The sequence below is a fragment of the Saccopteryx bilineata genome, chromosome 2, assembly GCF_036850765.1.
Source record: "Saccopteryx bilineata isolate mSacBil1 chromosome 2, mSacBil1_pri_phased_curated, whole genome shotgun sequence".
NCBI classification, from domain to species: Eukaryota; Metazoa; Chordata; class Mammalia; order Chiroptera; family Emballonuridae; genus Saccopteryx; species Saccopteryx bilineata.
Window position 1 is genome coordinate 291,570,847 of NC_089491.1, and position 14,287 is coordinate 291,585,133.

The 14,287-nt window shown below is 42.3% G+C and overlaps 1 protein-coding gene across 3 annotated transcripts in view; it reads left to right on the forward strand.

Annotated features, from left to right (window-relative positions):
* RGL1 (ral guanine nucleotide dissociation stimulator like 1) overlaps nucleotides 1–14,287 on the forward strand; it is a 238,297-nt gene that overhangs the window by 176,259 nt on the left and 47,751 nt on the right. The window lies entirely within an intron of this gene.

Here is a 14,287-nt window from a genome sequence, read left to right on the forward strand (position 1 = left end):
AACTCAGATTGACCGATGGACTCCAACCAACGGACTCTTTTCTTCAGTAGCTAAGAATGTGAAGGTTAGAAACGATCTTTTTAACTCCCAAATTAGGCTCCAGGTAGTTTTAAACTTTTCTTGGATGGACTATATCTTTCCAGAAAACCAGACACACCAGTGTAGATATTTGAATGCCCAGTGCAATATGTGGGGAGTAGAACCAGCGCTTTCTTCCTCGAGGGCTTGGGGAAGGCTTCCTGGACATGACATTTGAGGTAGCACTAAGGGGAGGGGGTGGAGATTTTGGTGCTAGAGCCATCCAGACAGAGGGAACATTGGGACCAAACCCGGGACATGCAGCATACATGACATTTGAGGGAACAGCACAGCATTGGTGGGGCCGCTTCATGGGGTACAGGGATGGGCGAAGGCAGGTAGTCAAGCTGAAGCAAGATGGGGGTTATCAGTATGTCATGAAAGACTTTAATGTCTCACAAGAGAATTTGGACTTGCCTCGGTAAGCAGTGGGCAGCTAACCCCCAACAAGCTTGTATAGGAGGAGAATAATATGAGATAGGTGATTTTGGAGAATGGGTTAGACTTGGTACCTTCTTACTCAAAGTGTGGTGCACAGACCAGCTGTGGGAGGGCCCCCTGGGAGGTGATTAGAGACGCGGACTCTGGGCCCCGCCCAGACCTACATTAGAATCTGCGTTTTAACAGGATCCTCAAGGGACTCCCGCGCACTTCAAAGTCTGTGAATCATAGGATCAGAGGGGTTTTGTTGTTGCTGTTGGTAATTTTGTTTCTCCATGAAAACTAACCACAGTCATAATTTTTTTTTTAAAAAAAGAACCTTTTCTGATGCGTCTTCTTAAGCATATGCACAGAAGAAGAGAGACTGGGAGAATTGAGTGGTCAGCTGGTCAGACGTTACCTTGACCAGATTCAGAAATAATGGTGCTGTTTTTCACGTACTTGAGAACTGAGTCAGATGTGGAGCTCCCATTCAGCTGGCCGCCTGAACGCTCTAGGGAGAGCAGCAGTCTGAAAAATACCCAGAGCTTCTCTGTTTCCCAGGGGTGTTTGAGGTTAGCTAGGTTCCTGGGAAGTTGTAGTGAAAGGAGATTGATTTGTATCTTGGACATGAAGAGTCATACTCATTATTAAAAGGCCTGTTATTATAAAACTTCATTCAGATTCACTGCACACCAGCAACAGTAAGGTGGGTGAAACCGCAGGAAAACCTGTTTTAAAGGGCTTTACAGTCGTAAGCATCTGATGCCTTAACAAAGAGCCTCACACAGAACACCCCTGGGGGGGTCCATCATCTGGGGTCCATGGTTCTTTCCTAAAGGCTCGCAATGAATTGGTAGAAAGTTCTTGACCCTTTTTCTCAGACTGAGTTGCCTTTTTAAAAGAAGAATGATGCCTGATACCAATACGCCACTTTCTCTTATAATGGGTGGCTGTGTCTTACCAACCCTGGAACGCGAGATCCCTCTGCCCGCTGACCTCTCTCTTCCTTACATTTCCCTTTTGCTGCCCCTCCCCACTTCTTTTTGTTATTTTTCATCTCACTTCACCATTATCGTTTTGCTCTCTTCTTCTAAACTTACCCTTGTCCTGATCGCGTCTGTGATCAGATGGGGTTGCTGTCTTTTGGAGACGAGATTGGGGGTGCACCTCTCCGTCCCGTAGGTAGTGCATTGAGAGCTTCTCAGTCGCCCAGCTGCTCTGACATCTGGTGGCTGAGAGCTTCTCAGTGGCTGACGGACATGGGGAGATGGGGCGACATGGCAGCTCTCAATGTGGCGATTCGTCCTCAGGGCACATTTGGCAACATCTGGAGATATTTTGGTTTCAACTTGGTGGTGGTGGTGGGGGGGACACTACTGGCATCTAGTGGGTAGAGGCCAGGATCACTGTGAAACATTCCATGGTGCACAGAATGGTCTCCCTTCCCCCTCTCCCTGCAACAGAAAATTACCTGACCCTGAATGGGCATAGTGCCCAGGGAAAAGCCCTGCTATATGGCGATGAGGCTGCAGTCCTCGGGTATTTGTGAATATCTCAGTATATGTAAAGATCGGACCAGGCTTATTAGGAAATACATTTACTCATGTCCCTTGCAATTAGGAGAAGCAAATGCTGAGGTGCCCGGGAGCCAGTCTCATGGGAGGTGGCAGGTCAAGGGCCCTGGAGAAGGTCAGGGCTCCTCCTCGGTCTCTCTGCCACTTACCAGCCACATGGCCTGCTCACTCTGCCTCTCTCAATTTCAGGTTCTTTACCTGAAAAAAAATGAGGGCTTGGAATATGTGAGCTCCGAGATCCTTTTCAAGTTTAATGATGTCTAGGATAAAATTTATTTAGCATTCTCTTTATCTCTTTTCAAAATTAAAATTAATATCAGAAATAGAAATGTGGTCCAAATATTATATTAAACTTTTGAAACGTACCCTTAACTGCATTTCTCTGTTAGAAAGACTGTGTAACCAGTTTTGATAAAATAGGAAGAAAAACTAGACAGCATCTTGGATTTGCATGTTATTAATCGTGACATCACAAACACTCACTATGGTCATTAATAAAGAGCTGAGTTAAGCATTGCATTGAGGGTAAGACAAGGAGTGGCAGAAAGCCCATTGTTTTTCCTTTGCTGTGAATCTGCCTTCTTGTGATTTCAGGTGGGAAACAGACGGCAGGAAGAAATAAACATCCTGTTTTAGGGCAGTTGCCTTCAGTTTTGGAGAGTTTTACAGATGGGGAATCACTGTTGGGTTTAACCATGGACAGAAAAACGCTCAGCCATTGTTTGGTTTTTCGTTTTTTGCTGTAAAGCATAGAGCAAGGCTTAGATTTTATACAGGTTCCTAAGTCCCAAGGTTATAGTCTTTCCTGTACTTCTAAATATGGGTCTAATCAACCTCACAGAAGATAAAAGAACTTAAAAGAAGGAAAACAGGAAACTACAGATGAAACAGGGAGGATGAAATACTGGTTTCTGGTGTCTTGGACCCCAAGTGACTAGTGTTTTTCATGCACTTCAGAAAGAATTGGATTGTGCCCTGACCCCCACCTGTAATTCCAGCCCTGAGTATGCGCAGTTCGGGCTTTGTGCAATATCAGGAGCCTTTAAAGTTATCTGACTAAAACAAGAATTCCTTCCATTGTAAGGAATTAAAATTCCAAGGCTTCTAGACATTGGAATCTTTGCCACCCAGGGATTTCTGCTGTTAGCGCCAGACTGGTGGGTATACTAAAGCTTACCGTGTTTATTTCTACAGTCCCTAAACTTGTCACTATTTGGAAACCAGGAAACTCACTCGCTGTGACAGAAGAAAACATCTCTGCCCACACTCATTCCACCTGTGACCTTTTCCTCCTTCCTGCTGATAGTTTTACATGATAAAACACTGTCTTTTTAGAAGAATAAAATCCACCAGGTAGGAAATGACAGCCTTCCCTAGTGCAGACTCCTTGCAGACATGGAATTCCGAAGTGAAGAGAATGTGAAGAAGGACTGTTTTCCGTGCAGCGCCTTGACACCCTAATCTTCACTCTCCGAAATGGAGCTGACATCAGAATGTCTATATATATTTATACACACACACACACACACACACGTAACTTTTTAAAGAGGTTTAAAACTCCTCAGGAAATGACACTTTTTCCCCCTTTCTTTTCTTTAATGACTGTTAGAATGTTGAACTCGCATCTGTCTCCTTTCCTTTGGTTGACCCTCCTCACTTCCCTTCTGGGCTGCCACATTCTCTTTTCTCCAGTTCTTCATCCACCATGGCAGTGCCTTCCACTGTCAAAATCATTCTGCCATCGCCACACATCCAGATGGCGTGACACGAATGTCACTCTGGTAACCTTTTCCCAGAAGCCATAAGCAGTGACACCAGATTTTAGTCACTGGTAAAGAATCACATAAATAGTAGTTATCCAAGCATTGGAAACACTTTAAAGAAAAAAGACATGTTTAAGAAAGTTGGCTGTGACATTTTAATGCCTGGGAAACTTGACAGTGGAAAGTATTTAAAAATCTTCCCAGAGAGTTTGCAATCAGTATTCATTCCAGTGAATTTAAATACCCTAAGAAGGCAATTGTAATTAATCTGAGTAGTTGTAACCAAAAAATGAGGAAAAAGAAAGAGGGGCAAAGAATAGAGCAAAAACAAGATGTAAAAGTCCAAATTTAGAGAACTAAGGGCTAGCATGTGAAAGGAATATTTTTAAAAAGTAAAAGTTAAAAAACAGACGGAGAAATGGAGAAGTAATACATCAAATAAAAGACTTTAAAATGGATGTCTTTAGAAGCATCCATACTGGGAAAAGAAAAATAGAAAGTATACCTTTAAAAGACATTGAAATCTTGACTCAAAATCATGCATTTAAGGGAAGAGAGTAGGCTTCCGAGCAGAAATTGTTTTTCTAACAATTCAAGGGTATAACAACATTGATAATCAGTGATACAAAAGAAGAAAAACTGGTCATCTGAGAGTCTTGCAGGGATTTCTCCATGTGGGAGAAAGGTAAACAGACCTTACAACCAGACTGTCCCTTGAGTCACTTTGCAGCCTCCTAGATGATAACCGGCCTTCACCACTGGCCACGGCCACAGGTACAGTGTTCCGTGTGCTCATTAATGCGAGCTATTCTGCTAGCTCGATACTGCCTTTTGCCATCAGAGGTAGGCTAGTGCAGTCTCTCCTCATTTTATAGGTGTATAAATCGAGGCTTCAGTGAAGTGATGTACTTTGAGATCAAAGCAGCTGGTTAAGAGAGAGGTCTGGTATTTGAATTCAGGTCCAGCCAACTCCCAAGACGTGGGTTTCTCATGATTCTGCACACGGGCCTGCCAAAATAAAACCAGGGCTGCAGACAAGCGCATGAAGAACTAGGCAATAGTATCACTATTGTGACTATTGTCTCACCTTTTTAGCAGTCAGAGATCTTTTGATTTGGGGTTATTTCCTTTATTCTGTTATTTTGCTGAGTTCTGTGATTAAATGAACACCCTGAGCAAGGACCCCAGACAGCTGTTGGGCATGTGGAAGTTAGGCTTGTTTCCTGGGGAAGGAAATGGGTTGCAGGATGTGAGGAAAGAAGGAGGGAGCCCAGATTGGTCAGGCCATCAATCTGCGTGCCTGCTTCCTGTTCCTGGTGTCTGGAGCATCTGTCATCACCAGTGGAAATTCCATTCCAGTGGTGAAAACTATTGAAGGCCTCAGCAAGTTTTTCATTAAAGGCACTGTCCATAACATAAAAGCTCCCTTCGCAGACTGTGCAGAATTGGAGAATAATTTTGGTGAGTGGCAATATCCCTTTCTAATAATCACAGCTAGAATTCACTGGCTGCTTAGTAGGGCTAGTCCCTCTGTTAGGAACTGGATATCTTTTAATATTCTCATAATAACTCTATGTATTAATAGTCCCATTTTACAGATGAGGAGTCTGAGGCATAGGAAGGTTAAGAAGCATGCATGTCCAAGGTCATACAGTGAATGTGTGAAAGATCTGAGCTTTAACCCAGGCTTTTAACCTCTAAACTCTGTGGCCTCTACTTCTTTGCCCGTGATAAAAATGAAAGGTCCCATATATCTCCCTCGCAGTTTCCCCTATTATTTTTATGTTAGTATACTTCATTCATTATAAGCGAACCAATATTGATAGATGGCTAACTGCAGTCCATAGGTTATTCAGATCGCCTTACTTTTTACCTGGTGTTCTTCTGTTCCAGTATCCCATCTAGGAGCCCACGTTACATTTAGTCACTGTGTCTCCCTAGGCTCCTCTTGGCTGTGACAGTTTCTGAGTTTTTTCTTGTTTTTGATGACCTTAATGGTTTTGATAAGTACTGGTCAGGAATATTATAGGATGCCTCTATATAGAATTTTTCTCATAGATTGACTGACACTTTTCTCATACCTAGACTGAATTTATAGGCTTTGAGAGAACTATCAGAGATAAATATCATTCTCATCACATGATGTCAAGCACACATGCTATCAACATGGTTTTGTTTTGTTTTTTTTAGAGTTTCAAAAACAAGTTCTATGTTGACATCACACAAATAAAGCATGGTTAGTATCATATGTTTTTGTTTTTTAATATTCCAGCTCTCCTCTTCCTTCAGGCATATGTCAAACTATAGTTCCCCATGCCATTGAAGATAGGCCTGGTCACAGGACTATCAGTGTGATTTATGACTGCTGATGTTGGCCTTGGTCACCTGGGTGAATTATTATTTTTCAGATTTCTCCATGGAAAACATCTTTTTCCCTTCCTTTCCATGCTGTATGGCTTGGAAGGAAGCCACTATGCACAGCCCACATTAAACAGGGAGGAGTTATACTCTCCCTCCTTTAGGGTAAAGTATCTGATTTATTTGGAAAACCTCTGCATAGAAGATTCATCTTCCCCATTTATTAATGTATTCAGTCATTTATTTAAATCAGTGTGGGCTCATTTATTTTATCATTTGAGTTGTAATACAGTGCTATATTGTCCCAGCATTGAGTGCTAGGAGCTCTTTTGGTTGACTGCTGTGTCACTTTCACGTACCCCTGTCACTGTGGGTCTCTTTGTTTTTTTTAGTCTTTCCTTCCTTTTTTATAGCACTACAAGATGCTCCAGGCTCATCTTGTATGTTTTCTACCAAGGCCTGGAATCAGCCATTTTTTCAAGGAGACCTGGTTCTTTTTATTAAAGAATGGTATTAGAAACCATGGTCTGGGTGCTAGGTGTGCTCATTGCTAAGGGGGTGTCACTTCTTTTAGGCCCTCTTTTCTGATAGGGCTAGGAAATATAAGTATATAGTAATTATGTAAATGCACATATTATAAATATTTCTATGGGTAACCATCAGTATCTGTATTATGTTAACATGAGTTCTTACTGATGTCTCCAACTCTACTCCATTACCATATGGATCATTATAGCCCCTTCCCCTTGCTTCTGTGTCAGTTCCCTCTCCAACAGTGAGAAACCTGGCTTCTCCCATTTGCCATTCATTTACTGAACTGTTCAATTCCAGTATAGAGCTGTTAACTCATACAATAGGAAACAGCCTTTATCAACTACAAGATGGTGCTTGGATGTATTTCCTTTTGCCTTTAGTTCTCATCTTACAGACTGCAATATTTAAGAAATAATAAATATGGATTTTTTTTTTTACAGAGACAGAGAGAGTCAGAGAGAGGGATAGATAGGGAGAGACAGACAGAAACAGAGAGAGATGGGAAGCATCAATCATTAGTTTTTTGTTGCAACACCTTAATCGTTGTTCATTGATTGCTTTCTCATATGTGCCTTGACCACGGGCCTTCAGCAGACCAAGTAACCCCTTGCTGGAGCCAGCAACCTTGGGTCCAAGCTGGTGAGCTTTGCTCAAACCAGATGAGCCCGCGCTCAAGCTGGTGACCTCAAGGTCTTAAACCTGGGTCTTCCGCATCCCAGTCCAATGCTGTATCCACTGCGCTACCGCCTGGTCAGGCTATGGCTAATTTTTTTGATCACTCACTATGTCCTTGGGACTAGTCTAAGTATCATACTTTATATGTATTGTCTTTTTTAGGCCTCACAACAACTCTCTGAGGAGGGATCTACTATTAGCCCATTTTACAGATTAGGAGGCTGGGCATAAAGAGGTTAGATTACAGCTCTGAGCCATAGAATCAGGATTCCAGCTAGTCTAACTCCAGAAACTGTGTTTAGCTGCACTGGCTGACTGCTCATGAAAAGGGGACATTATCTTGGAGCCCTGTTAGTTTTCCCTTTTCTGATGAAACACAGTCACTGACACAGTGAACATGGTTGGGCAATATGGGATTAAGTCTTTGCTCAATAATTTCCTTCAGTTTCTGTAATTTTACCTTCAGATGCCAGGACCCACACATGTAGTTTGGGAGTGAATGACAGGTGTGCCAACACCCTTCACTTTGGGTAACTGGTTTGGGTCTCACCTCCTTCCGCTCTGGTCCTTCCCACCATGTTTCCGCCTTTCTCTCCTATCACAGCCCCCTCTAACTTTCTCCTTGCCCTGGGGCTCCTCTTCTTTAACTGCCCCACAGCGCCTCTCTGGCTCTGTGCCCTGTGGTGCTTAGCTCTCTGTTCGCATTGATTTCCCTGGACCTCTCCTAATTCCTCTTTCACTTTCCCTTGCGGTGTTCTAATCCCCACCCTGTGCGCAATGGCGAGTACAGGGAAGCATCGCAAGATGTCCTTGGCAAGCACAGATAATGTTTCCACCCATTCCAGGCTTTTTTTTTGGGGGGGGGGGGGAAGAAAACAAACAAACAAACCAAACAAACAAAAACACCTGCACTGTATCTTCATTCTTTCTCATCCAGAAGACCATCTGGCCGGGGGTCTCAGAGGCAGCCCCTATCTGGCAGCTGTCCCCGACACCGGAAAGCTGTTCTGTGAGTGGGAGAACGAGGTGGAAGGGAGCATGGAGTCAGTGTCAAGGTTACTTTGCTCAGAGTGCCTGGGCCCCCACCCGCAGGGCTCAGCGATTTCGCTCGCCCACCACTGCCACGTGGCGTCCAGGGCCCGCCCTCTGCGGAGCTCTTCTTACCTCGTTGTCGTTATCAGGGCTAGCAAAAAGCTCCAGTTCTTGGAGAAGATCCTAAATGAGAAGAACATGTTGCTGCTTTTGAAAAATAGTCTCACGTCTTATCTTCTGCCGATGATTAAGTAACAAATTATTATCTTAAATAGATTTCTGGGGAGAGAAGAGAGCTATGAATGACGGTTATTCCTTTTGTATGGTAATTCTGTTTCTTGGCTTGGAAATAGGATTACCACAGTCCTCAGGGGAGAGATGACTTCATTCCAAAAAAAAAGTTTTTATTAAACGTTATGCCAATTCTAGAGTATTTTACTAGTCATGGGATTTTAAAATACAATTTTATTCATTTACCTAAAAAAAAAAAAAATCTCTATGTGCATTAGAAATTGGTGGTTTGAGCATAACAGCAGACTGAGTGCCCTGTTAGCTATCTTGCTCTTCCCTGCATGCCTGAAGGTCCCCAGGCATGGCTGAAAGTTTTGTACTATTATCTTGTACCTCTCTGCTAAATCATCTAGTATCTTCCAACCAGGTATTACAAAGAGTGATTTCTGCCGGCTAAGAAATCAAAGAAGTATAACAAAATCCCATCATGAGTATAAAGCTAGTAGCCACGGCCTCTATCACAGCCGCCTAGCCAGTGCAGGTTCACATTTGATTCAGACAGACAGTAATGAAACAACGGAGCCAAGAACTGGTGGGCCATTACTTTTTTTTTAGTATATGTGCTGCCGAAGCGAGCACAGGGCCATTACTTTTAATCCTAGCTTGCACCCAGCGGGCAAGAAATACACACAGTGGGAAAACACTTCCTTTCCCATTCAGAGCTCCCAAAGCCACTGACTTATCCAAGTTTCCTAGAATCAAAGGTTCTACCTCATCAGCCTTATTCACCTCTGTTCCCCATGTCTTTCTCTCTGCACAAACTCTGCACAAACTGGCTTCTCCTTCAGCACCCCGCCATCTTGGCTGATTCTCCTCTCTTCCACGTCGTGGCCTTTCTCCGCTCTCTTCTCTAATGCTAATCTCAGGAACTGAGAGAGAGCAAGCTCCCGGTCTGCCCCATTTTATAGTGTAGAAATTAAAACCTTTCATCCAATACACAAACAAGGAAGTCTCTGATACAAAGCCACTTATCTGAGGTATAATGGGATTTCTCATGAGAGTGCACCACCCCACATCATGCAACAGTCAAGGGTGTGGGGAAAATCTTAGTCTTAAAACTAAGCCTTAGGCTATAATGACCCTGCCTGCTTACAGCCTATCCCCCACATCAATGCAAACAATAAGCGAGCAAACATATATTATATTTACAAACTTATTTGACCAACAATCAGTCATACCTTCCCCCTCTTACTAGTCTTCAAACAGATCTTGATGTCCCTTCAAATTATTTCCCTCTCTCTCACCTCAGGACCTTTGCTTAGCTGTTGCCCTATTCTGCACTCTACTAACTGTCCCTTATCCTTAATATCTCACCTTTAACATTATTTCCTTCAGGGAAGTCCTCCCTGAAGCCCTGACTAGATTAGATCTTTCTGAAGGTAAATCTTTCTCTGGGACACGAGAGTCTCCTATTGTGATATTCATCACGGAAATAGTTTTTGTGAGTATGGAAAACAAAGGGCACTCATTACGTATCAGTTTAATTAGTGAGTTACTTCTCCCCAGAAGTCTGTTTTCTTAAAAGGAAGTATCTTAGAAACTGCATCAGCCAGTTCCCCACATTGACATCTAAGCACATCTTCCTTCTCCTACAGAAATTTGCAGTAGGTTGGAAAAGGCTCACATCCTTGCATGTTGCCAAGGATGCTGGCGGTAGACAAGGCAATCCTGGTGGTCCTTTGCTATCAGGTTTGGACCCCCGGCCCCTGGCCACATACCCAGCATGCTTACTCAGATATGCACCATATGGGTCTGAGGACTTCGTTCTGTAATCACCAAAAGTGGCTTTAGAAAAGGAGGTCACGTGCCGGCTTTTCTCCTTACTGAGTTCGGATTATGTCACAGTCTTAATCTTTCCCTTTGGTTTCAGAAATTCCTCCTTCAGCCTTCACAAGTCATTTAAGAACCATATCCTGCAATTTCTATTGCAGTTTGATGTCCCTGAGTTGATTTGGCTTAAAGAGGATGCCCAGGTGTGTGTGTGTGTGTGTGTGTGTGTGTGTGTGTGTGTGTGTGGTATTTATGGTGACTGTCTTCTTCTGCGGGCCTGGAGCCACACATGTTGTAGCATGCAGTGTCTTCTATCATTCTTTCTAGGATAGGTGACACATTCTTTGAATTGATTTTCATGAGTGCTGGTTGATTGTATTGAACCACTTGAACTATTTCAATAAGCCCTTCCTTTTGTGGCTTATGACAAGTAGTTTTAAGACTGCTTTCTCTCCAGATATCTAGAGAAGTCCACACTGACATGATGTAATTTGGAATCCTGTCTGATCAGGGCCAGGTAGACGAAGGCTGGTCGTATCATCTCTGCTGCAGATAGGGGCCAGTGGAGTCAAGTGACCTTAGTTCACAGGTGGCTCAGCCAGGGTGGGAATCAGGTTTTCTTTTCCCAGTTTCCTTTCTTGTGTGGCCAGAGCTTCTCAAATTTAAGTCACACCTTTCCTGTAAGCTTGTGACTTCAAACCGCGGTTTTCCTTCTGTGTTAAAGTTCTTTATATCCTCCTAACCAACCAGATCTGGTTCATATGCAAGCTTGATCTCAGGAGGGGAGCCAAGAAGAGTGAGATGGAAAAGCATTGGGCAGCAATTCTGGCATCTCTCTCACGATTGTGCGATGTTGCTTTCCTTTTCGAAAGCTTACAAGTTGCCCATGTTATCTGCTTCTCTGTCTATCAAGAACGGAAAGTTTCTCCTCAGGACTGGCAAACATAAGGCTGCGGGGAGCGCGGGGCACTTGTCCAGGACTTTCCAGAAAGCCTCCCTCCCCAGCATGCTGATAAACTCTGCCGGTGGGAGGGAGGTCTGCTTTGTGTCTCCCTGTGCTGTTTCCATGTCTTACTCTTCTCTTTCTCCTTCCACCTTTCCCTTCATCTCTCTTCAGTGTGAAAATGCTTTTTCTGGTTAATTCGGTGTGTGGGCTTTTAGTGGACTTTCAAAGCCCTCTTGGGCTAAGCTGCAGGAGTGGCACTGTCAGAAAGGGTAAAAGCAGTAATTACCAGAGCGAGTTTCAAACACAAGACAGAGGGGGACAGATTTCACACTTGAAGGCAAGTCCACTAGGAGCCAAAGAAGTCCCTCTTCAGAACAGCAACCCCTCACCCCAGACCTTCTGTGGCTACAGCTGTCCATGGAAGGAAGTTCTTTCTAATGTGCCCTATAGAAGTATACAGAGATGTAAATAATGGTACACGTTTTGCAGTTGTCTGTAATTGTGAGGACAAAAAAAAACACAACAAAACAAAAAACCAAAAACAACCCACTTAAATCCTTGCATAGCAGTGGGAGAATCCTTATATTAATTATGGTGCGGCCATGCAGGAAACACTGTGTAGCCCTGAGAAACAGTAGGATCTGGATGGAGTGAATGGACAGGTGTCTGTAACCTACTGTTCAGGGGAAAAAGCCATGTTGGTTTTTATATATTCATATTATATCTAGTTAAATATATACACATAGCCATAGGAAAGTCTAAAGAAATAAACTCCACACTGTTAAAGGAAGTTCATGGGAGTGGGATTAGCAGAAAGGGGAGTAGATATATATATTTTGTTGTTTGAGTTTATGCACATCTGTAATAATTTACTTTTGTCAATAGTAATCGGTTTTATAATTTTAAAATTAATAATTGAGGGGATAAAGGCATACATGATATATTAATTTATCTTAATATCTTTTTTACCTGTAATTTTGAATCTCTGCCTGGGTTTTCTTTTAAGTTATGAAGCCCTGAGGGGTCACCAGGGTCATTGGGTTGTTGGTCTTGTTCTTAGGTGGATGCTGTTTTTTGATCTTGATTGTGTGATGTGAATTATTATTCCTCTGTACCTGTTTTTCCATCAGTGTCATTGGAAGAGTATTCTCTCTCACTGAAATATAAGCTGAGGAGTAGCACTAGTTAAACTAATTCATCCGTCTTTTGAGGAGCCCTGAACTGCTCCATCTGGGTGCAGACAGTAGGTTTTCTCTGTCCTCAGCTCTCCTCCACCCGCGTGCCAGCCACAGTTCTAGGCGCAGTGCTTGTCAGGCAAGTGGGACCATCATTCATAGAATAATTATGAAAATGAATTATTAGAATGCGTCTTCATCATTTTCTTCTTTAATTCATGCTACTTGGTTTTGGTGAAGAAAGGAGAAATAATGAATGCTATACATGGGCTCTCAAAAAATAGAAGGCCGTCAGTTTGGGGGGTTAGGGTTTCCACATATGGATTTGGAGGGACACAAACAATCTATTTATAACCAGTGAATTGAATATTGACAGTTCACTAACTAGCAGTCCATTAATTTCATCTTACTGATTTTTTAAAATTAATTTCAGAGCCTGAATTAATTTCTTCCAGCTTTCTGGAAAGGAATGAAACTTTTGTTTATCTTTTTATTTAATCCAGAATAACATTTAGAGAGGATTGTATTGTTTCTATGGTTTAAAATTCCAACTTTTATTTGATGGCTTTATGTCATCTGTTTGTGATATCAATTTGTGACTAATATAGTTCCAAATACTTTCATGTACCATTTAGTGAAACAATAATATTCATACCAGGAAAAACAGTTAATAAATTTGTTTTTCTTGTTTGTACTTCAATTCTAAAAATTAAGCATTGAAATGGCTTTTGTTATGTTTATGCCTTGATCATAGCCCAGCTCCCTGGTATGCAATTGGTACGTGTGAAATTTAGGCGCACTTATGAAAGCCCAGCCTACAGTTTTGCATATATGGATGATAATATCTTTCAGTCCCTTTAAAGTTTGTTCATTAGAATAAGCACCTTGAGGTTTAATTAGATAATTTTGAAATTTGCCAAATATTTTTTTTCAGCTGAAATATTTTGGTGACTTAGGTCATTAGCTAAAACGAACCGTCCTATCTGTGTCAATAAAACATGCATTGACTAATTTATAGTCAATGAACACGTTCTGGTTCTGAGGGTGGCAGATTGGTAATGAAGCAAAGTCCCATATTCTCCGTGGGACACAGTCCGGCGTGTGCCAGACTCAGGAGCGTCTTAAAGTCCTTTTTGAATGTGAAGTATAGAATAATAGCACTCAAAACTGTTTACCCATTTTGTTAGTCAACTGTCTCTTTCACTGAATGAGGGGCTGCCCTTAACCTAAAGGCAGCATACCCGTGTTCTTAGTAATGCTTCCAGAGAGAGCTGTGAGCACACCACAGCCCCTGTCTCCTGGACCTTGTTTTGTCCTGGGCGGACTCTGCTAGGCCATCAGAGGAAGTCACCATCACAATGGCTTTGCTTACCAAGTTTTTCTCTGTTACCTTTCAAAACCTAACTTCTCTATTCTTACTATACTGCTCACAAAAATTAGGGGACATTTCAAAATGAATATGAAGCGATAAAAAAAAAGAAGCATTTGATTTTTTTTTTATTAAACAAGAATATCAGAAAAGCAAACGACAGGTCAAAGTAAGTTCAGTTATGCAAATGAGGTGCAAAACCAACTTTTATTTCATTGGTGAAATGCACTATACAAAAGGCTGAAAGTACTGGAGTATCTGCATGTTCTCTTATCCCCTCATTTTTGTGAGCAGTGTAT